This window comes from Oncorhynchus masou, unplaced genomic scaffold (assembly GCF_036934945.1).
Source record: "Oncorhynchus masou masou isolate Uvic2021 unplaced genomic scaffold, UVic_Omas_1.1 unplaced_scaffold_733, whole genome shotgun sequence".
In the NCBI taxonomy this organism is placed as follows: domain Eukaryota; kingdom Metazoa; phylum Chordata; class Actinopteri; order Salmoniformes; family Salmonidae; genus Oncorhynchus; species Oncorhynchus masou.
The window spans coordinates 276,449-302,414 of NW_027013784.1; the positions used below are offsets into that span (position 1 = coordinate 276,449).

General features: G+C 42.1%; 1 pseudogene; it reads right to left on the reverse strand.

The window, feature by feature from the left end:
• Window positions 1-3,978: 3,978 nt before the first annotated feature.
• LOC135537259 (neuronal cell adhesion molecule-like) overlaps window positions 3,979-25,966 on the reverse strand; it is a 78,365-nt pseudogene continuing 56,377 nt past the window's right edge.

The following is a 25,966-nucleotide window of genomic DNA, read 5'->3' on the forward strand; positions in this document are numbered from 1 at the left end:
TGAGAGAGGTGGTAGAGGTGTGTGGAGGGGTGATGGGATGAGAGAGGTGGTAGAGGTGTGTGGAGGGGTGATGGGATGAGAGAGGGTAGAGGTGTGTGGAGGGGTGATGGGATGAAAGAGGTGGTAGAGGTGTGTGGAGGGATGATGGATGAGAGAGGGTAGAGGTGTGTGGAGGGGTGATGGATGAGAGAGGTGGTAGAGGAGGATAGAGGGGTGATGGGATGAGTGAGGGTAGAGGTGTGTGGAGGGGTGATGGATGAGAGAGGTGGTAGAGGAGGATAGAGGGGTGATGGGATGAGTGAGGGGTAGAGGTGTGTGGAGGGGTGATGGATGAGAGGTGGTAGAGGAGGATGTAGGGGTGATGGGATGAGAGAGGTGGTAGAGTTGGATGGAGGGGTGATGGGATGAGAGAGGTGGTAGAGGTATGTGGAGGGGTGATGGATGAGAGAGATGGTAGAGGTGGATGGAGGGGTGATGGGATGAGAGAGGTGGAAGAGGTATGTGGAGGGTGATGGATGAGAGAGGTGGTAGAGGTGGATGGAGGGGTGATGGGATGAGAGAGGGTAGAGGTATGTGGGGGGTGATGGTTGAGAGAGGTGGTAGAGGTGGATGGAGGGGAGATGGATGAGAGAGGTAGATGGAGGGGAGATGGGAGCTCTGTTGAGCTTTAGCTTGTTGATGCTCTCTCTCTCTCAATCTCAATCCCCAAATCCAGATTCTATAATCCCCAGTGAGGGTAATGAGGGGGAGAAACAGAGAGAAATAACAGTTCTATACAGCAGGATCAGATCAAATCCAGATTCTATAATCCCCAGTGTGGGTAATGAGGGGGAGAAACAGAGAGAAATAACAGTTCTATACAGCAGGATTAGATCAAAACAAGTCTCCCTCTATATATTTGAGTCACTAGGGTGCATAGTAGTCTAGTCACTAGTCACTAGGGTGCATAGTAGTCTAGTCACTAGTCACTAGGGTGCATAGTAGTCTAGTCACTAGTCACTAGGGTGCATAGTAGTCTAGTCACTAGTCACTAGGGTGCATAGTTTAGTACTTCACTGGATAAACAGCTGTACCGTTCAGTGTCCAAACAAGGTACATTGGACAAGGCCTTGTTATTGCATAATATACGGTAACATGTTACAAAGAACCTTGAATATCTCCAGCTACACATATCGAATCTATTGAAACGATACACAGGTATTCATGTTTGATATAGAATACAAATGAACCCATTAAAAGAATGAGGGCTGAAATTAAGAGGAGGACTAAATCAGTCTGAAGTGAAATTCTGAAACCAACATTTATTTATTTTCATTTTAAAATACAAAATATTTAGCAATATTATATTATAGAGTAAACCATTTGACAGCCTTTCATGCTCTTTGTGTAGCTTCAACATTTACCAGAATGTTCTTCTATCATTTCATATATATTTCCTGCAGTCACCAGGGTTTCCACACTGCGTCCTGCTATCATTTAGTCTATATGTGAGTCTCAATGGATGAGCATGTCGTTTGTTTAATTGAATTATTTTCTCCTCCCCTCCTCCTCCTCCTCCTCCTCCTCCTCCTCCTCCTCTCCTCCTCCTCACCCCATAACGCCTTGAGCTAGCAAAAGTAGTAACCTGACATATTTGAAAAATAAAGTTGCACAGCAAATGAAAGTGAAAACTGTAAAAGGTCTCTCTTGCCCCCCCATCTTGCAATGCACCCAACACACCTTCAAACCCCCAGGTCAAGCTCCCGTCTGGCGTCTCTATACCCCCTCGAACCAAAACATCTCCAGTCAGGTCAAGCTCCCGTCTGGCGTCTCTATACCCCCTCGAACCAAAACATCTACAGTCAGGTCAAGCTCCCCGTCTGGCGTCTCTATACCCCCCTCGAACCAAAACATCTAGTCAGGTCAAGCTCCCGTCTGGCGTCTCTATACCCCCTCGAACCAAAACATCTAGTCAGGTCAAGCTCCCGTCTGGCGTCTCTATACCCCCTCGAACCAAAACATCTACAGTCAGGTCAAGCTCCCGTCTGGCGTCTCTATACCCCCTCGAACCAAAACATCTACAGTCAGGTCAAGCTCTATTTACATATTACAACAAAATATCTACACACAGAAAGCAGACACATTTGGAAACTAAAAACTTGATGCAAGTTGTGAAAATGTAGATAATGTAAATCTGGAATTTTGTCTTGAAATTCTCCCTTCGTCTTCCAGGTGACATTTGGAGCAGTTGATTTGTTTCTGCCAAGATGGCCGGACCGCTTCACACAACAGACTGTCATCACCTAGAAGAGGAGCTATAGAATACGTCACACACACACGCACACGCACACGCACACACACACACACACACACACACACACACACACACACACACACACACACGCACACACACACTTCATTCTTGTAGATTATCCAACTCCACTGACTACTGGGTGGAGACTACACACTAAACTTCAAGGTTGCGCTCTGAGTTACAGCAAAACATGACAACATACACATATAAACGTTTAAATGCAACAAAAAAAACAAATCACCAGCACACATTACTATTGACATTTTCCAATGAAACAAGCAACATTTCATTCCTTATGATGAATAGGCAAAACACATTCAATATCTTCCATAGCTTTCAGCCCCTTCAGTTCATATCGGCTGGTTTACATCGTAGCAGTAGTTCACCCCATCCTTAATGGCAGTTAACCAGAGAGTTAAACAATAGGCTGCATCTAAAATGGGACCCTATTCCCTTTAGTACCCTACTTTTGACAAGGGCACTCTATATAGTGCACTACTTTTGACCAGAGCCGTATGCGCCCTGGTCAAAAGTAGTGCACTATATAGGGGGAAAGGGTGCCATGTCAGGTGCACCATAGGTTGGCAGTAGTTTAGTTTAGTGCTGCTGGTCTGGTCCGTAGCCCTTCCTCTCGGTGTGACGCTGAGAGGAGAGACGAGACCATGGATGATGATAGACTATTCTCCTGTGGGGTTGGTTAGTGATTCATTTCTTTAGGTTAGTAAATAATCTCTCATGGCTGGGTCTATACATGGACCCATGACAACTGTACCGGATTGGAACCATAGAAACAGAATGATGGAATGACTGTTCTGCTCTGAGTATTGGAACCAGGTTCTGCTCTGTGTATTGGAACCAGGTTCTGCTCTGTGTATTGGAACCAGGTTCTGCTCTGTGTATTGGAACCAGGTTCTGCTCTGTGTATTGGAACCAGGTTCTGCTCTGTGTATTGGAACCAGGTTCTGCTCTGTGTATTGGAACCGGTTCTGCTCTGTCTATTGGAACCAGGTTCTGCTCTGTGTATTAGAACCACAGTTCTGCTATGTGGACGAGGATGTGTATGGGTATGAGTCTAGAACTCAGGTTGTTCTCCACAAAGGCACTATTAACCATGCTGAAGGGTTCTCTGGTTTTGCACCGCCTGCAGTCTGTATCGGGCTCCAGACCTGGCTAAGAATAGTTTGATTTCATTACATTACGATGCGCTTGATTTAGCTTGTCTGCTGTGCAGAGTTCACCCAGGTGGGGTGGGGGTCTCTGGTGATGGTACTACTATATTGGTTCCACAAGCGAAATAGAGAACAACTAAAGTGTTTATAAGAAAACAAATACTTTACTATTTTGACACAGGCCTGCTCTGGGAACTGCACCAGAAACCTAGCACCGCTTGACTGTGCTCGCGCTCGCTCTCTCTCTCTCTCTCTCTCTCTCTCTCTCTCTCTCTCTCTCTCTCTCTCTCTCTCTCTCTCTCTCTCTCTCTCTCTCTCTCTCTCTCTCTCTCTCTCTCTCTCTCTCTCTCTCTCTCTCTCTCTCTCTCTCTCTCTCTCTCTCTCTCTCTCTCTCTCTCTCTCTCTCTCTCTCTCTCTCTCTCTCTCTCTCTCTCTCTCTCTCTCTCTCTCTCTCTCTCTCTCTCTCTCTCTCTCTCTCTCTCTCTCTCTCTCTCTCTCTCTCTCTCTCTCCTCTCCCTCTCCACAAGGCAGGAGCGTGGAGATGCAATGCTGTTGAACTATGCTGGGTTGTGGTCATTTCATAGGTTAGGCCAACATGTTGATCATTGTTTGTTCCATGATCAGAGAGGCTGTATGCAGTCTCAGCTGAGTGTGTGGTGAGGCTGTATGAACAATGGGTCTGTTCCAATCTCCATGTTAGATAGCAGTGCCACTGCAACAAGACCATGTGTCTGGTGGAAAGGAAGACAACTAAACAACAACTCAACAACAACAACCCTTGAAAAACCAAAGAAAGACAAACAGCAACGTCTGTGTGTGTGTGTAGGATCGTTGGAGAGAGGTGTGAAGTGTCGGTGTTATTCTGTATTAATTATCAATAGTTTTCTCTTCAGGGCTACAAACTATAAATGTGTTTATCCCTGACCATCCAGTCCATAGATGTGTTCTGCTATTACAGTATACATACAAACACCTCCTGTCTTGTAAAAATAACATGTCACAATAGCATTTAAACTGAGTCACACGTTTCACAGCAATGTCCACAAAGACATTGATGACGCCATAGTTTTCTCCCCGTAATTATAATACCAATATAACACTTCTGACAGTAGAAAGGTAAGATGATGAAAGGCATAACCAGTAGTTGAAGGTGTGCACCGCGTCAACGCGTACAGTCAGTCAACGTGAAGCTCTGCTCCCACACCAGACACCAGTGTGATTCCGTGTGTAATGGTTTAGAATATCATTCATTCCATGCAGTATATTAATCAGAAGCAGATGAATGTATAGAATGGAAGAATGTATACTGTTGACTGCCATGTTGGGTGATGTGGAGAAAATATATATTCTAATGGATATCATTGTTTGCAAAAAGACAACGATCTATATATGTCATCATATATACGTTTGCAAAAGCTAAAATGGCCCTAACACACACATGCCCTCTCCAGCACTTTGTGGAGCAGTCTGGGTGATGAGAACCAACCCAGTCTGCTCCTGGAATACATTCCTCCACTTCCTGCTTGTAAGTGGTGCCTTCTCCTCCATCCTCCATCTCTCTCTGTCTGTTTGTGGGCTCTTACATCCCTCCTACTTTTTCAAAAGGTTCTTCTTCTCATGTCTGTTCTGGTTGGTTAGTTGTTTCTCCCATCGTGTGATAGTGAGGGTGGTGAGAGTAGTCACAGCGTGATGGGGGGGTGGGGAGTTGGCGGGCAGGAGGGGCAGGCTGTGGAGAGATGACAGGGTGTGACAGAAGTAGCCATGGTGATGGGTGTCCACAGTGACAGGTCACCACGGTGATGAGTCTCCATGGTGACACGTCCTTATGGTGGCAGGTCTCCATGGTGACAGGTCAGGTCACCATAGTGACGGTTTCCATGGCAGCCAGTCGTCATGGCATCGCCATCGGCTAGCGGTGACAGTCTCTCTACCTAGACGAAGGAGTTCATAGCGTTGACCGGCGAGGGGGCCTCGGAGCTCTCGTTGCCCTCATGCGTGTCTTTCTCCTTCTTGCCGCTGTACTGGCCGATGAAGGATCCATCTTCGTTGAACTGCCCATCCCCTCCTCGCCGTAGTCCACCAGGCTGTCATCACTGTCGTCCCTCTTCACCGTTCCGTTGGACGGCGTCCGGCTGCCCTTCAGAGGCTTGTGGTCCTCCGTGTCACTAAAGGTTAGGAGGGAGAGGCAGAGAAACGGTTTACTTTAGGTCAGATAGTGGTGGCTAAGTTTGGTCCTGGAGAGATACAGGGGGTGCAGTGTTTTGTTCCAGCCTGGCATTGATGCACCTATTCACCTGACCAAGGTCTTGTTTAGGATGTGTTCAAGCTTGGCTGGAGCAAAAGCCTGGAACACCTAGATCTGCGGGACTGGACTTGGTGACGAATACTTTGACATGATTCCATTTCAATCAATAAGGCGTGCTTCTCAACATAACGCACATACTAGGCAGACATCAGACCATGTGCTATCCATTAAATCTACATGCATTAAAGACTCAGAGGGATTCAAATAACAGATCTGTCCAAAATGCACAAGGGGTCCTAATGGTCTGGAGTCGAGGGGCTGAGTCGTACGAAAAACCCTTTTATTGAAATTACAAATTGAACTGATTCTGGTGGATTAATCTACCAGTAGAAGTGCAGCATGCGATATCCTGTTCAACATTAACACTACATCCTGTTCAACATTAACACCACGGTGACATTATATCCTGTTCAACATGAACACTACGGTGACACTATATCCTGTTCAACATTAACACTATATCCTGTCAACATTAAGCCCACGGTGACACTATATCCTGTTCAACATTAAGACCACGGTGACACTATATCCTGTTCAACATTAAGACCACGGTGACACTACATCCTGTTCAACATTAACACCACGGTGACATTATATCCTGTTCAACATTAACACTATATCCTGTTCAACATTAACACCACGGTGACAATATATCCTGTTCAACATTAAGACTATATCCTGTTCAACATTAAGACCACAGTGACACTATATCCTGTTCAATATTAAGACCACGGTGACACTATATCCTGTTCAACATTAAGATCACGGTGACACTATATCCTGTTCAACATTAAGACCACGGTGACACTATATCCTGTTCAACATTAACACCACGGTGACATTATATCCTGTTCAACATTAACACTATATCCTGTTCAACATTAACACTAAATCCTGTTCAACATTAACACAACGGTGACAATATATCCTGTTCAACATTAACACCACAGTGACACGATATCCTGTTCAACATTAACACTACGGTGACACTATATCCTGTTAAACATTAACACTATATCCTGTTCAACATTAAGACCATGGTGACACTATATCCTGTTCAACATTAAGACCACGGTGACACTACATCCTGTTCAACATTAAGACCACGGTGACACTATATCCTGTTCAATATGAACACTACGGTGACATTATATCCTGTTCAACATTAACACTATATCCTGTTCAACATTAACACCACGGTGACATTATATCCTGTTCAACATTAAGACTATATCCTTTTCAACATTAACACTAAATCCTGTTCAACATTAACACCACGGTGACAATATATCCTGTTCAACATTAAGACTATATCCTGTTCAACATTAAGACCACAGTGACACTATATCCTGTTCAATATTAAGACCACGGTGACACTATATCCTGTTCAACATTAAGACCACGGTGACACTATATCCTGTTCAACATTAAGACCACGGTGACACTATATCCTGTTCAACATTAACACCACGGTGACATTATATCCTGTTCAACATTAACACTATATCCTGTTCAACATTAACACTAAATCCTGTTCAACATTAACACAACGGTGACAATATATCCTGTTCAACATTAACACCACAGTGACACGATATCCTGTTCAACATTAACACTACGGTGACACTATATCCTGTTAAACATTAACACTATATCCTGTTCAATATTAACACTACGGTGACACTATATCCTGTTCAACATTAACACCACGGTGACACTATATCCTGTTCAACATTAACACCACGGTGACACTATATCCTGTTCAACATTAACACTACGGTGACACTATATCCTGTTAAACATTAACACCACGGTGACACTATATCCTGTTCAACATTAACACTACGGTGACACTATATCCTGTTAAACATTAACACTATATCCTGTTCAATATTAACACTACGGTGACACTATATCCTGTTCAACATTAACACCACGGTGACACTATATCCTGTTCAATATTAACACTATATCCTGTTCAATATTAACACCATGGTGACATTATATCCTATTCAACATTAACACAATATCCTGTTCAACATTAACACCACAGTGACACTATATCCTGTTGAACATTAACACTACAGTGACACTATATCCTGTTCAACATTAACACCATGGTGACACTATATCCTGTTGAACATTAACACTACAGTGATACTATATCCTGTTAAACATTAACACTATATCCTGTTCAACATTAACACTATATCCTGTTGAACATTAACACTACAGTGACACTATATCCTGTTCAACATTACCACCATGGTGACACAATATCCTGTTCAACATTAACACTATGGTGACACTATATCCTGTTCAACATTAACACTATATCCTGGTCAACATTAACACCACGGTGACACTATATCCTGTTCAACATTAACACTATATCCTGCTCAACATTACCACCACGGTGACACTATATCCTGTTCAACATTAACACCACGGTGACACTATATCCTGTTCAACATTAACACCACGGTGACACTATATCCTGTTCAACATTAACACCACGGTGACAATATATCCTGTTCAACATTAACACCACGGTGACAATATATCCTGGTCAACATTAACACCACGGTGACACTATATCCTGTTCAACATTAACACTATATCCTGTTCAACATTAAGACCACGGTGACAATATATCCTGTTCAACCTTAAGACTATATCCTGTTCAACATTAAGACCACGGTGACACTATATCCTGTTCAACATTAAGACCACAGTGACACTATATCCTGTTCAACATTAAGACCACGGTGACACTATATCCTGTTCAACATTAAGACCACAGTGACACTATATCCTGTTCAACATTAACACCACGGTGACATTATATCCTGTTCAACATTAACACTATATCCTGTTCAACATTAACACAACGGTGACAATATATCCTGTTCAACATTAACACCACAGTGACACGATATCCTGTTCAACATTAACACTACGGTGACACTATATCCTGTTAAACATTAACACCATATCCTGTTCAACATTAACACTATATCCTGTTCAATATTAACACTATATCCTGTTCAATATTAACACCACGGTGACATTATATCCTATTCAAAATTAACACTAAATCCTGTTCAACATTAACACCATGGTGACACTATATCCTGATGAACATTAACACTACAGTGATACTATATCCTGTTCAACATTAACACTATATCCTGTTGAACATTAACACTACAGTGACACTATATCCTGTTCAACATTAACACCATGGTGACACTATATCCTGTTCAACATTACCACCATGGTGACACTATATCCTGTTCAACATTAAAACCACGGTGACACTATATCCTGTTCAACATTAACACCATGGTGACACTATATCCTGATGAACATTAACACTACAGTGATACTATATCCTGTTCAACATTAACACTATATCCTGGTCAACATTAACACCACGGTGACACTATATCCTGTTCAACATTAACACCACGGTGACACTATATCCTGTTCAACATTAACACCACGGTGACACTATATCCTGCTCAACATTAACACCATGGTGACACTATATCCTGTTCAACATTAACACTACAGTGACACTATATCCTGTTCAACATTAACACCACGGTGACACTATATCCTGGTCAACATTAACACCACGGTGACACTATATCCTGTTCAACATTAACACCATGGTGACAATATATCCTGTTCAACACTAACACCACGGTGACAATATATCCTGGTCAACATTAACACTATATCCTGTTCAACATTAACACCTTGGTGACAATATATCCTGTTCAACATTAACACCACGGTGACACTATATCCTGTTCAACATTAACACTATATCCTGTTCAACATTAACACCACGGTGACAATACACAGGTATATTTAACTAATAATGGTGTCCTTAGTGTTTCCTCACCTCTCGTATTCTATCTATGCCAGAATATGTCAGACATTTATACCGTATAGAAATAACAACACTGAGTGTACAAAACATTAACGAAACCTTCTCTTTCCATGACAGAGCACCTGATTTAAGTGTTATCTTTTATCTTGTCATGACAGAATGACCAGATAAATCCAGGTGAAAGCCATGGTACCTTGTCACTGGTTAAATCCACTTCAATCAGTCTAGATGAAGCGGGAAGACAGGTTAAATAATGATTTTTAAGCGTTTTGACAATTGAGACATGGATTGTCTATGTGTGTCATTCAGAGGGTGAATGGGCAAGACAACATATTGGAGTGCCTTTGAACAGGGTTTGGTAGTAGGTACCAGGCACACTGGTTTGTGTCAAGAACTTTCACTTTCAACAGTTTCCTGTGTGTATCAAGAATGGTCCACCACCCAAAGGACATCCAGCCAACTTGACACAACTGTGGGAAGCATTGGAGTCCACATGGACCAGCCTCCCTGTGGAACGCTTTAGACACTTTGTAGAGTCCATGCCCAATGAATTGAGGCTGTTCTGAGGGCAAAAGAGGGTGCAACTCAATATTAGGAAGGTGTCGTTAATGTTTTATACACTCTGTGTATATACCTATATTTGATCAACATTACAACTCAGAAATACAACCGAATGTTGACATTTTTCTACCCAAAAGGAAACATTGAAAGCAACTGAAAATGAAGCCAAACAGGATATGCAGTCAAATAGTAGCTTCTGATTTTAGTGACTGTTAGTGTTCAATAAATAGAACTGGATTAAAATCAGGTGCTGGCCAACAAACAGGTGAGTTAAACTGGCATAGTATAATCTGTGCTGGGTTCGACAAGGCCCAGCTGTCTCCTTTAGTATCAGTTCAGACACACACACAGACCTGGTTCAGACGGTGTGTGTTGCATGCCAGGCTTGCTGTATGCTCATAGCATAATGCTAACCCTCTTACCTTTCCAGGGACCTACACCCCAAAGACAGAGAACAATGGAGGAACACATGAAGAGTGGTGGATGAGAAAATACATTCTGCTATGTGCTTTATTACAGTAGCAGCCTGATATCAAACAGTCAACCCATGTATTACAGTAGCAGCCTGATATCAAACAGTCAACCCATGTATTACAGTAGCAGCCTGCTATCAAACAGTCAACCCATGTATTACAGTAGCAGCCTGATATCAAACAGTCAACCCATGTATTACAGTAGCAGCCTGATATCAAACAGTCAACCCATGTATTACAGTAGCAGCCTGATATCAAACAGTCAACCCATGTATTACAGTAGCAGCCTGATATCAAACAGTCAACCCATGTATTACAGTAGCAGCCTGATATCAAACAGTCAACACATGTATTACACGTTTGAAGCACCACAATTATTATTACTATACTAACTAAAAACAAAACCCCCAAAAAGATTTGGCACACAAAGTATGATGATGATATAACAAGATGCAGATTGAGACACGTTCAGCAGCAAAGCTTGATACAACTTCTCATCAATGATAGCATGACAGCTGTTTTTAATGTTACATTAAAATACATACTATTTGCACACACACACACTAATGTATAAAAGTTGCTTTGATTTATTATGAAATCATATTTGTAAGTAAGTACAGTATTTACAGTGTTAATTAAACACATAGGTGTAGATTCTGTCTTGTTAATTAAATAGAGACAGGTGTAGATTCTGTCTTGTTAATTAAATAGAGACAGGTGTAGATTCTGTCTTGTTAATTAAACACAGAGAGGTGTAGATTCTGTCTTGTTAATTAAACACAGCGAGGTGTAGATTCTGTCTTGTTAATTAAAAACAGAGAGGTGTAGATTCTGTCTTATTAATTAAACACAGACAGGTGTAGATTCTGAATTGTTAATTAAACACAGACAGGTGTAGATTCTGTCTTGTTAATTAAACACAGACAGGTGTAGATTCTGTCTTGTTAATTAAACACAGACAGGTGTCGATTCTGTCTTGTTAATTAAACACAGAGAGGTGTAGATTCTGTCTTGTTAATTAAACACAGACAGGTGTAGATTCTGTCTTGTTAATTAAACACAGAGAGTGTAGATTCTGTCTTGTTAATTAAACACAGAGAGGTGTAGATTCTGTCTTGTTAATTAAACACAGAGAGGTGTAGTTTCTGTCTTGTTAATTAAACACAGAGAGGTGTAGATTCTGTCTTGTTAATTAAACACAGAGAGGTGTAGATTCTGTCTTGCCTCGAGGGAGTCAGGAAGGGAGAGTTTCCTTGTTCCTTGGTAAAATGTTCTACACATCCAAACATGTCAATCAGAACAACATGTCAATCAGAACAACAAGTCAATCAGAACAACATGGAACACGTACAGTAGTCTTCAAGGAGAATGTGTGTGTGTGTGTGTGTGTGTGTGTGTGTGTGTGTGTGTGTGTGTGTGTGTGTGTGTGTGTGTGTGTGTGTGTGTGTGTGTGTGTGTGTGTGTGTGTGTGTGTGTGTGTGTGTGTGTGTTGTGTTCCAGAGTCTCTCTCACCTGTACTCTCCAAACGTCCCATCATCATCCTTCATAGGCTGGATCTCTGGGTCTTGATGAGCATCCTCTTTTTCTTTCACTGTGGATAGAATACACATCATTGTTGCTGAATGTCTAGGGTGTGTGTGTGTGTGTGTGTGTACCTGGGTATTTGAGTTTGACACCCCTGGTCTAGGGTGTGTGTGTGTGTGTACCTGGGTATTTGAGTTTGACACCCCTGGTCTAGGGTGTGTGTGTGTGTGTACCTGGGTATTTGAGTTTGACACCCCTGGTCTAGGGTGTGTGTGTGTGTGTACCTGGGTATTTGAGTTTGACACCCCTGGTCTAGGGTGTGTGTGTGTGTACCTGGGTATTTGAGTTTGACCCCCCTGGTCTAGGGTGTGTGTGTGTGTGTACCTGGGTATTTGAGTTTGACACCCCTGGTCTAGGGTGTGTGTGTGTGTGTACCTGGGTATTTGAGTTTGACACCCCTGGTCTAGGGTGTGTGTGTGTGTGTGTACCTGGGTATTTCCCTCCCTTGTTCCTCTTGATGAAGCAGATGATGAGAAGGACGAGGATGAGGAGAGCGATGGCACACATCAGCCCTATGAACCAACCCTGAGTGGCTAGGTCCACCTGGTCACTTTTCATTGCTTCTGACACACACACACACACACACACACACACACACACATACACACATACACACATACACACATACACACATACACACACACACACACACACACACACACACACACACACACACACACACACACACACGCAGGAAGAAGACAAGGGAAAAGGTTATCAGAGTTCTGTTGAAAGGGGAACATTTGAAGGCAGAGTGGTGCAGGCAAGGACCTGTATAATTCACGGTTAAATTAAATTAAGAAGAGGGAGGGAATTTCCACAAAATTGTTTAAGGGTGAAAAAAATGTATTCCTGTTTTCTATATGAAGACATGCAACGTCAACGACCCTCTACTGAACATACAGTGTGTTTCACTCAACTTTCACTGCACACAAACTGAAAAGAGACAGGATTCCTAAAATTAACTAAGGACATCATGAGGCATGCTTCAAACCTCGCTCTTACCATGCTGTTACACTAGCTACACCACAGACTTGAACAGGTCTGATGGAGATCTTACCATGCTGTTACACTAGCTACACCACAGACTTGAACAGGTCTGATGGAGATCTTACCATGCTGTTACGCTAGCTACACCACAGACTTTAACAGGTCTGATGGAGATCTTACCATGCTGTTACACTAGCTCCACCACAGACTTGAACAGGTCAGACTGATGGAGATCTTACCATGCTGTTACACTAGCTCCACCACAGACTTGAACAGGTCAGACCGGTGGAGATCTTACCATGCTGTTACACTAGCTCCACCACAGACTTTAACAGGTCTGATGGAGATCTTACCATGCTGTTACACTAGCTCCACCACAGACTTGAACAGGTCTGATGGAGATCTTACCATGCTGTTACACTAGCTCCACCACAGACTTTAACAGGTCAGACTGATGGAGATCTTACCATGCTGTTACACTAGCTCCACCACAGACTTGAACAGGTCTGATGGAGATCTGACCATGGGAAGAGGGTATGGAAGGAGGATGCAGGCAACTACAAGGAACAATCATCTACCGGACATCAGGGTTGGGGTCAATTCCAGTTCAATTCAGTCACTTCCAATTGATTGAAAAGCAATGAGGAAATAGAGTTGTAAGTGGAACAGTTAACGTCCTGAATGGACTAATATTGAAATGGAATTGTCCCCAACCCTGCAGTACACTGAGGCCGAGCGCTCTGGACATGCTGCCTCACCTGGCAGCGTTATCACTAGCTCCTCTGTACTGTGTATGGTGGCCTCAGAGTGATCTTTCACTACCAGCCGAACCCTATAGGATGTCCCCGGCTTTAGGCCCTTTATCAGATGGGTCTGAGACCCGCTACTGCCGTTTACAAACTCTTTGGTCCAGTCTTCTTTACCTGGAGGGAATGGAGGCGTTGGGGAGAAAGTCAAAATACAGAGAAGGAAGGTATGTATTGAAAAAGGCAAGTATTTGTGTGGATGATATGACGTATATGTACTGAAAAACGTTTTATTGCTGAAAACTTTTGAGGTAAACATGCCACTTCCTCATTCTATGAGGTATGTTAACAGTGGGTTTGTAAAATCATGTTTATGGGAATTGATGATCCAGATTTTGGAATAAATTAACAATGATACTTTAACCGTATTAAGTTTATATGCTTGACAGGCAGTTGATATGCTGAACTGTGTGTTTATATGCATGCAATTTGCTTTGTGATGCGATGAGACAATATTGTATAGAAATAGGAATAGCTTACTGTTTTCTACAATATACTCCACATACACATTCTTATCTGGTCCAAAGTATTCCCAACTTATCACTGCTCCCTCCTCTCCCACCACAGAGGAGTTTACATTGGTGAACGCCGGGCCTATAGGACGCACTGGTCACACAGGGAAGAACATACAGGACAGTTGTTGAGCTACACAAGTTGGAACCGTAGCCAGTAACATACAAGTCTCAGAGGTAGGACGTTACAGATGGTCACGGAGGAAGGAACTTAGACTCAAATACAAACTGTAGACTTTGTCATCTAATAATGCTTTGTTTTCCAGAAAATGAGTCACACCTATAACTAAATCTCTACAGGTATTCTGCCTTTCCTGCATTTCCCACCATATTTTCCTGAGAACTAATTTGTCATACGCAAGCTAGACACAGGACACACAACTGCCCTAAACGATGAGTTAACATGTTCCTCTTTAGAGAGCTTATGGAGAGAGAGGTAAGGGACTCAGGGAATGGCTGTAGTACCCTTGTGAAACGGGGGGCGCAGAGACTGAGTGATGGGAGAGATTGGAAGATGGGGTTCTGTGTAGCCTGAAACTACAACACCACAGAGAAGAGTAAGACACCACAGACACCACAGGCACCACAGGCACCACCACCACAAGGGCAGACAAACAAATAGTACCACAATACTATAGAGTTATTATATTAGTTATAGTAGTTAGAGGTAGAGTAGTTAACAGCATGAAGACTGTCCAATGGTACAGCATTATGCAGGACAGGTAGTTATAGTAGTTATATTAATTATAGTAGTTAACATCATACAGGACAGGTAGTTATAGTAGTTAACATCATCGGCAGGGTAGCCTAGTGGTTAGAGCACTGGACGAGTAACGAGTAACCGGAAGGTTGCAAGTTCAAACCCCTGAGCTGACAAGGTACAAATCTGTCGTTCTGCCCCTGAACAGGCAGTTAACCCACTGTTCCTAGGCCGTCATTGAAAATAAGAATTTGTTCTTAACTGACTTGCCTAGTTAAATAAAGGTAAAATAAATAAAAATACAGGACAGGGAGTTATAGTAGTTAACATCATACAGGACAGGGAGTTATAGTAGTTAACATCATACAGGACAGGTAGTTATAGTAGTTAACATCATACAGGACAGATAGTTATAGTAGTTAACATCATACAGGATGGTTTAATAAAACACATGGTACAGTGATGGAATGAATTCATGAGCGAGGGCAAGGAAAGAAGGGGAAAGACAGTGAATGAAAGAGATGAGGAGCCTACAACATTGCTATTCATCCATTTAGGTCTTTTCAGGTGAATTGGACACAAGGGTTGGTGCTTGCGGATGCAATGAACACAGTAATAGGCTCATTTCTTTACTTTACCACGAGAATGAGGAAATGCATTCTAAGCAGTATTCTAGACTGGCTATTGGAACGTAGCATTAGAGTGAACATCTACTCCCACAGTAGCTAACATAGAGCATTATGGGTACTGTAGTACATCATGCTACAGCTCACTGATGATGGAGGAAGGAACATGCAGACAGATATACAGTAGATATTTATCAGGGTCTAGTAACTGGTAGAACATGCAGACAGACCTACAGCAGCTATCTATCAGGGTCTAGTTTCTCTACCTAATAGAACATGCAGACAGACCTACAGTAGCTATCTATCAGGGTCTAGTTTCTCTACCTAGTAGAACATGCAGACAGATCTACAGTAGTTATCTATCAGGGTCTAGTAACTGGTAGAACATGCAGACAGATCTACAGTAGATATCTATCAGGGTCTAGTAAATGGTAGAACATGCAGACAGATCTACAGTAGATATCTATCAGGGTCTAGTTTCTCTACCTAGTAGAACATGCAGACAGATCTACAGTAGTTATCTATCAGGGTCTAGTAAATGGTAGGACATGCAGGTGCTTCCGCTGAGAGACTTATTTTACCTTTGAACACATCTACTATGGGTTGCTGAATAAAGGCTTCAGAGAGAAGAGGAGAAAGAGAAAGAGACAGAGAGAAGAGAAGACAAACACAGGCAGAGGGGATGTAAGTAGATGAGCAAGGAAAAAGTACAACTACACTCCACCGTGTTCCCATTATAAAGACAAAGTATTTTTTCACCAAGTTCACCCAAAACAGAATGATTCACTCCAGGTGGAACAACACGGGGGACAGTTTTACCACACTGGAACACGTCAGAGTCCATGCAACCTGAAACGTGTGTTATCCGCTGAGAAAACAAAGACTCTCCAGGAAATGTCACACTGCGCTGTAGGAAAAGCTACAAGCTGTAAACTGCTGCCCACCACTTTTTTTGGTAAACAGCTGAGAGAAACCTGAGAGAAAACACCTTCAAATTCATAGACAGCGGCTTTAGAGTGTTGAGTGGAGACAAATAATAACTTCAACACACCCATAACACTGTACAATTTGCTTTCACGGTACCTAAAGCTCCATAGAGATACATTAGATTACTTGACCAAGATGGCCGTCCTGTAATCGCCTTGCCGGCATGCCAATGGCCATTCTAGTGTTGTATTTCATTCTAGTGTTGTATTTCATTCTAGTGTTGTATTTCATTCTAGTGTTGTATTTCATTCTAGTGTTGTATTTCATTCCAGTGTTGTATTCCATTCTAGTGTTGTATTCCATTCTAGTGTTGTATTTCATTCCAGTGTTGTATTCCATTCTAGTGTTGTATTCCATTCTAGTGTTGTATTTCCTTCCAGTGTTGTATTCCATTCTAGTGTTGTATTTCATTCCAGTGTTGTATTTCATTCCAGTGTTGTATTCCATTCTAGTGTTGTATTCCATTCTAGTGTTGTATTTCATTCCAGTGTTGTATTCCATTCTAGTGTTGTATTCCATTCCAGTGTTGTATTCCATTCTAGTGTTGTATTTCATTCCAGTGTTGTATTCCATTCTAGTGTTGTATTCCATTCTAGTGTTGTATTTCATTCTAGTGTTGTATTTCATTCTAGTGTTGCCCGTTGGTTTGGCCAGGGTAGGCCGTCATTCTAAATGACTTGCATTCTAAACTGACTTGCTTAGTTAAAGAAAGGTTCAATAAATCAATCAATAACATGTAATTCTACGTAAAGCTCACCTTCATCCATGATAGTGACAGCCTCCTCTGTGATGGTTGGGCCGGAGCCCTTGATGGTCTTAGCGTTGAAGTAGAACTTATAGCGGGTGCTGTACTTGAGGTCGGCCAGGATTACGGTGGTCTCATTGGCTGGGAACATCATCTCCTCAACGGGACCAAGCTCATTGGAGCTGTTGACTGAGAGAGAGAGAGAGAGAGAGAGAGATGCATAAGGATAAAGATATTGAAATACTTCCTTTGATTTCAAACCAATCCAGTGAGGCACACACACACACACATACACACCCAGAAGGGTTGGAAGCCAGGGTCAGCCACAGATGCCACAATAAAAATGGATCAAATTGCTCAGCAGACTTACCTGGCTGGTATTTGAGTGTGTAGCCGGTGAGGCGACCATTGTTGTCCTGTGGAGGACCCCACTCCAGCGTCAGAGAGTCCATGTCGGTGTTCTTTATACGCAAGAAGGAAGGAGGACCAGGGACTAAACACACGCAGATAAACACATGGATACAATGTCATAACGTGTGGATGCAATTATACAAAATGACTTATGAACTGCAGAAAACCACCATTCATAGGCACAAAACCATACAGTAACGTACAGATAGGACCATTCTAACCTGATATGTTTAGCATTGTTTCCGGCCCATGGTCAGCCCCTTCCAACAGTGCAGCACAATGCATGGCTATATGTATACGGCAGTGGTGGCAGGTGGACCTTTAAATGGGGAGGACGGGCTCATAGTAATGGCTGGAGCGGAATGGATGGAAGGGTCTCAAATACATGAAACATCTAGTTTCCATGTCTACCATTCCATTTCATCCATTCCATTCATTATTATGAACCGTCCTCCCTCACCAGCCTCCTGTGGTATATGGATTAAACACAGAGAATCTATCCAACAACGGTAGGAGTCTGACTGATGCCCCTTACCTCCCTCTGGGGTCTCAAAGTTGTGGTTGGGGCTGGGGGGCCCCTCTCCCTTGCCGTTGACCACCCTGATGTTCAGTGTATAGAGGCTGTAGGGTTTGAGGCCTGGTAGTCTGCCGTCAGTCCTGTTCCCACTGAAGAGCAACACCTGCTGCTCCTCCTGCTGAGCCTCTGCCTGGTGGAGGCTACGCTCACGCCAGTAGGACACCTGCAGGACCACACACACATCAGACAAACATTCTGGTCTAAATGACCAGGTTCTTCCTGGTTCCATGATGGTCAGATGTTCTACTTATTCCCTCCTGACTACAGGACATGGGCATTTTGGGGCGGCAGGGTAGCCTAATGGTTAGAGCGTTGGACTAGTAACCGGAAGGTTGCAAATTCAAACCCCCGTGCTGACAAGGTACAAATCTTTCGTTCTGCCCCTGAACTGGCAGTTAACCCACTGTTCCTAGGCCATCATTGAAAATAAGAATTAGTTCTTAACTGACGTGCCTAGTTAAATAAAGGTGAAATAAAGTAATTTGGCAAAACATACCAGAATGTAACCCCCTAACTGTGACACGAACTGATGTATTTAACTACCAGTATATGGTGGTGATAATAAATCTTTCTCCACATTGTGAGGGATCTCTGTTTGCTGTGTACAGTACCTTGTAGCCCTGGAGTCGTCCCCTGACCATGGAGGTGAGGACAGGCTCCCAGTGAACCTCTGCTAGCGTCCCGTTCTGAACCAACACCTGGACACTCTCTGGGGCTGAAATGGGCACTGAGTGACAGACAAAGTTTTCAACAGACTATACTCCATACTGGCATCAAAGTTTTCATGACAACAACCTTCTAATTTGCATTCTAACTAGAAATGGTTGGATCTAGAAGTTACTGGAACTTATGGTGGCAGTTTTCAGTTTGAAAAAGACCATTCCTCTGTCCATTCACAACCTCCTCATTTACATAGACCTACCCATGTACAGTAGTAGTACTCACAGTCCTCTCTACACACACACACACACACTACAATACTCACCGTCCTCTCCAGAATACCCCACCACCGCCTCAGGCGCTGGTCCGTTTCCGTAGTCGTTCACCGCCTGAACTTTGACCTCGTAGGGTACGAAAGTGGGCGTGCCTGACACCACATACTTGGAGGCGTTAGCCACGGTCTCAGACAACCAGTCCTCCTCCACATCCTTCTGTCTCCAGTTCACCTTGTACTGCAGTCCTGGTCCATTGGACTGGAGGCCTGTCAGCTCCTATGGAGGAGATATTACAGGGGAAGAGGGGTCTTCACTGGGATAATAGTGAGATGGTGACACCATGAATAGGGTCAGGAATACTCCCTGTAGGCTGCTGAATTAGGACTAATGATACTGGTTATACTTGAGATGGAGCATACCTTACCTTCCATGAGATGACTAAGTTATTATGTTCAGTTCCAACACCATGGACATCTGTTGGATTCACATCTGGAGCTAACAGAATCACAAACAGATCACAGATCAGACCAAACCTCTTGCCATTTCTACAGTGTACATCAGAACCATCTTACACTATAGTCATCCCTACCTCTCACTCTAACACATCAGAACCTTCTTACACTATAGTCATCCCTACCTCTCACTCTAACACATCAGAACCATCTTACACTATAGTCATCCCTACCTCTCACTCTAACACATCAGAACCTTCTTACACTATAGTCATCCCTACCTCTCACTCTAACACTTCTGACCATCTTACTCTATAGTCATCCCTACCTCTCACTCTAACACATCAGAACCTTCTTACACTATAGTCATCCCTACCTCTCACTCTAACACTTCTGACCATCTTACTCTATAGTCATCCCTACCTCTCAATCTAACACATCTGATCATCTTACTCTATAGTCATCCCTACCTCTCAATCTAACACATCTGATCATCTTACTCTATAGTCATCCCTACCTCTCACTCTGACACATCTGATCATCTTACTCTATAGTCATCCCTACCTCTCAATCTAACACTTCTGATCATCTTAGTCTATAGTCATCCCTACCTCTCAATCTAACACATCTGATCATCTTACTCTATAGTCATCCCTACCTCTCAATCTAACACATCTGATCATCTTACTCTATAGTCATCCCTACCTCTCAATCTAACACATCTGATCATCTTACTCTATAGTCATCCCTACCTCTCAATCTAACACTTCTGATCATCTTAGTCTATAGTCATCCCTACCTCGAACACCTCTTCAGTTTTAGAACAGACTATTTGCATTTATTTGACAATAAAGTAAGATCCACAGTATAGTTTTACCTGCAGGGTTGGTCCTGTACTGTCTGGAGGGCTGGCTGGGCTGGCTGAAGCCCACATGGTTCACGGCCAGAACCCTGAAGGAGTAGTAGGCATAGGGGGACAGGTCCAGGTGGGCTGTGGTCTTGGTGCCCTCCTCCTCTGTCAGGTTGTGCCACACCCCAGCCTGGTGGAGCAGGTCTTCATACTGGACTAGGAACTCTGGGAGGGGAGACAACATGGAGGAGGGGATAGAACATGGAGGAGGGGTTAGAACATGGAGGAGGGGATAGAACATGGAGGAGGGGTTAGAACATGGAGGAGGGGTTAGAACATGGAGGAGGGGATAGAACATGGAGGAGGGGTTAGAACATGGAGGAGGGGTTAGAACATGGAGGAGGGGTGAGAACATGGAGGAGGGGTTAGAACATGGAGGAGGGGTTAGAACATGGAGGATGGGTTAGAACATGGAGGAGGGGTTAGAATATGGATGAGGGATTAGAACATGGAGGAGGGAAATGGATTGGATCTTGGGTTGGTAGTGACCCTGTTGTGTTCATTATAATACAGTACTCTGTGTGGGGCTGTTCATTATAATACAGTACTCTGTGTGGGACTGTTGTGTCATTATAATACAGTACTCTGTGTAGGGCTGTAGTGTTCATTATAATACAGTACTCTGTGTGGGACTGTTCATTATAATACAGTACTCTGTGTAGGGCTGTTGTGTTCATTATAATACAGTACTCTGTGTGGGACAGTTGTGTTCATTATAATACAGTACTCTGTGTATGGCTGTTGTGTTCATTATAATACAGTACTCTGTGTGGGACTGTTCATTATAATACAGTACTCTGTGTAGGACTGTTGTGTTCATTATAATACAGTACTCTGTGTAGGGCTGTTGTGTTCATTATAATACAGTACTCTGTGTAGGACTGTTGTGTTCATTATAATACAGTACTCTGTGTAGGACTGTTGTGTTCATTATAATGCAGTACTCTGTGTGGGACTGTTCATTATAATACAGTACTCTGTGTAGGGCTGTTGTGTTCATTATAATACAGTACTCTGTGTAGGGTTGTTGTGTTCATTATAATACAGTACTCTGTGTGGGACTGTTCATTATAATACAGTACTCTGTGTAGGACTGTTGTGTTCATTATAATACAGTACTCTGTGTAGGGCTGTTGTGTTCATTATAATACAGTACTCTGTGTAGGACTGTTGTGTTCATTATAATACAGTACTCTGTGTGGGACTGTTCATTATAATACAGTACTCTGTGTAGGACTGTTGTGTTCATTATAATACAGTACTCTGTGTAGGACTGTTGTGTTCATTATAATGCAGTACTCTGTGTGGGACTGTTCATTATAATACAGTACTCTGTGTAGGGCTGTTGTGTTCATTATAATACAGTACTCTGTGTAGGGTTGTTGTGTTCATTATAATACAGTACTCTGTGTAGGGTTGTTGTGTTCATTATAATACAGTACTCTGTGTAGGACTGTTGTGTTCATTATAATGCAGTACTCTGTGTGGGACTGTTCATTATAATACAGTACTCTGTGTAGGGCTGTTGTGTTCATTATAATACAGTACTCTGTGTGGGGCTGTTGTGTTCATTATAATACAGTACTCTGTGTGGGACTGTTGTGTTCATTATAATACAGTACTCTGTGTGGGACTGTTGTGTTCATTATAATACAGTACTCTGTGTGGGACTGTTGTGTTCATTATAATACAGTACTCTGTGTAGGACTGTTGTGTTCATTATAATACAGTACTCTGTGTAGGACTGGTCATTATAATACAGTACTCTGTGTAGGACTGTTGTGTTCATTATAATACAGTACTCTGTGTGGGACTGTTGTGTTCATTATAATACAGTACTCTGTGTAGGACTGTTGTGTTCATTATAATACAGTACTCTGTGTAGGGCTGTTCATTATAATACAGTACTCTGTGTAGGACTGTTGTGTTCATTATAATACAGTACTCTGTGTAGGGCTGTTGTGTTCATTATAATACAGTACTCTGTGTGGGGCTGTTGTGTTCATTATAATATAGTACTCTGTGTGGGACTGTTCATTATAATACAGTACTCTGTGTAGGACTGTTGTGTTCATTATAATACAGTACTCTGTGTAGGGCTGTTGTGTTCATTATAATACAGTACTCTGTGTGGGGCTGTTGTGTTCATTATAAAACAGTACTCTGTGTGGGACTGTTCATTATAATACAGTACTCTGTGTAGGGCTGTTGTGTTCATTATAATACAGTACTCTGTGTGGGGCTGTTGTGTTCATTATAATACAGTACTCTGTGTGGGGCTGTTCATTATAATACAGTACTCTGTGTAGGGCTGTTCATTATAATACAGTACTCTGTGTAGGACTGTTCATTATAATACAGTACTCTGTGTAGGACTGTTCATTAAAATACAGTACTCTGTGTAGGACTGTTGTGTTCATTATAAAACAGTACTCTGTGTGGGGCTGTTGTGTTCATTATAATACAGTACTCTGTGTGGGGCTGTTCATTATAATACAGTACTCTGTGTAGGGCTGTTCATTATAATACAGTACTCTGTGTAGGACTGTTCATTATAATACAGTACTCTGTGTAGGACTGTTGTGTTCATTATAATACAGTACTCTGTGGGGCTGTTCATTATAATACAGTACTCTGTGTAGGGCTGTTCATTATAATACAGTACTCTGTGTAGGACTGTTCATTATAATACAGTACTCTGTGTAGGACTGTTGTGTTCATTATAAAACAGTACTCTGTGTGGGGCTGTTGTGTTCATTATAATACAGTACTCTGTGTAGGACTGTTCATTATAATACAGTACTCTGTGTAGGACTGTTGTGTTCATTATAATACAGTACTCTGTGTGGGGCTGTTGTGTTCATTATAATACAGTACTCTGTGTGGGACTGTTGTGTTCATTATAATACAGTACTCTGTGTGGGGCTGTTGTGTTCATTATAATACAGTACTCTGTGTGGGACTGTTGTGTTCATTATAATACAGTACTCTGTGTGGGGCTGTTGTGTTCATTATAATACAGTACTCTGTGTAGGACTGTTCATTATAATACAGTACTCTGTGTAGGACTGTTGTGTTCATTATAATACAGTACTCTGTGTGGGGCTGTTCATTATAATACAGTACTCTGTGTAGGGCTGTTCATTATAATACAGTACTCTGTGTAGGACTGTTCATTATAATACAGTACTCTGTGTAGGACTGTTCATTATAATACAGTACTCTGTGTAGGACTGTTGTGTTCATTATAAAACAGTACTCTGTGTAGGACTGTTGTGTTCATTATAAAACAGTACTCTGTGTAGGGCTGTTGTGTTCATTATAATACAGTACTCTGTGTGGGACTGTTGTGTTCATTATAATACAGTACTCTGTGTGGGACTGTTGTGTTCATTATAATACAGTACTCTGTGTGGGGCTGTTGTGTTCATTATAATACAGTACTCTGTGTAGGGCTGTTCATTATAATACAGTACTCTGTGTGGGACTGTTGTGTTCATTATAATACAGTACTCTGTGTGGGACTGTTGTGTTCATTATAATACAGTACTCTGTGTGGGGCTGTTGTGTTCATTATAATACAGTACTCTGTGTAGGGCTGTTGTGTTCATTATAATACAGTACTCTGTGTGGGACTGTTGTGTTCATTATAATACAGTACTCTGTGTAGGGCTGTTCATTATAATACAGTATTCTGTGTGGGACTGTTGTGTTCATTATAATACAATACTCTGTGTAGGACTGTTGTGTTCATTATAATACAATACTCTGTGGGGCTGTTCATTATAATACAGTACTCTGTGTAGGGCTGTTCATTATAATACAGTACTCTGTGTGGGACTGTTGTGTTCATTATAATACAGTACTCTGTGTGGGACTGTTGTGTTCATTATAATACAGTACTCTGTGTGGGGCTGTTGTGTTCATTATAATACAGTACTCTGTGTGGGGCAGTTCATTATAATACAGTATTCTGTGTGGGACTGTTGTGTTCATTATAATACAATACTCTGTGTAGGACTGTTGTGTTCATTATAATACAGTACCCTGTGTAGGACTGTTGTGTTCATTATAATGCAGTACTCTGTGTAGGACTGTTGTGTTCATTATAATACAGTACTCTGTGTGGGACTGTTCATTATAATACAGTACTCTGTGTAGGGCTGTTGTGTTCATTATAATACAGTACTCTGTGTAGGACTGTTGTGTTCATTATAATACAGTACTCTGTGTAGGACTGTTGTGTTCATTATAATGCAGTACTCTGTGTGGGACTGTTCATTATAATACAGTACTCTGTGTAGGGCTGTTGTGTTCATTATAATACAGTACCCTGTGTAGGACTGTTGTGTTCATTATAATACAGTACTCTGTGTAGGACTGTTGTGTTCATTATAATACAGTACTCTGTGTAGGGCTGTTGTGTTCATTATAATACAGTACTCTGTGTAGGACTGTTGTGTTCATTATAATACAGTACTCTGTGTAGGGCTGTTGTGTTCATTATAATACAGTACTCTGTGTAGGGCTGTTGTGTACATTATAATACAATACTCTGTGTAAGACTGTTGTGTTCATTATAATACAGTACTCTGTGTGGGGCAGTTCATTATAATACAGTATTCTGTGTGGGACTGTTGTGTTCATTATAATACAGTACTCTGTGTAGGGCTGTTGTGTTCATTATAATACAGTACTCTGTGTGGGGCTGTTGTGTTCATTATAATACAGTACCCTGTGTAGGACTGTTGTGTTCATTATAATACAGTATTCTGTGTAGGACTGTTGTGTTCATTATAATACAGTACCCTGTGTAGGACTGTTGTGTTTATTATAATACAGTACTCTGTGTATGTCACGCCTTGGTCTTAGTATTTTGTGTTTTAGTTAATTAGTTGGTCAGGCCATGGTGTGACATGGGTTTATTGTTTGTTGTATTTAGTGGGGGTTTTTAGTTATTGGGATTGTAGCTGATTAGGGGTGTGTGTTGCATAGGTTTGGCTGCCTGAGGCGGTTCTCAATCAGAGTC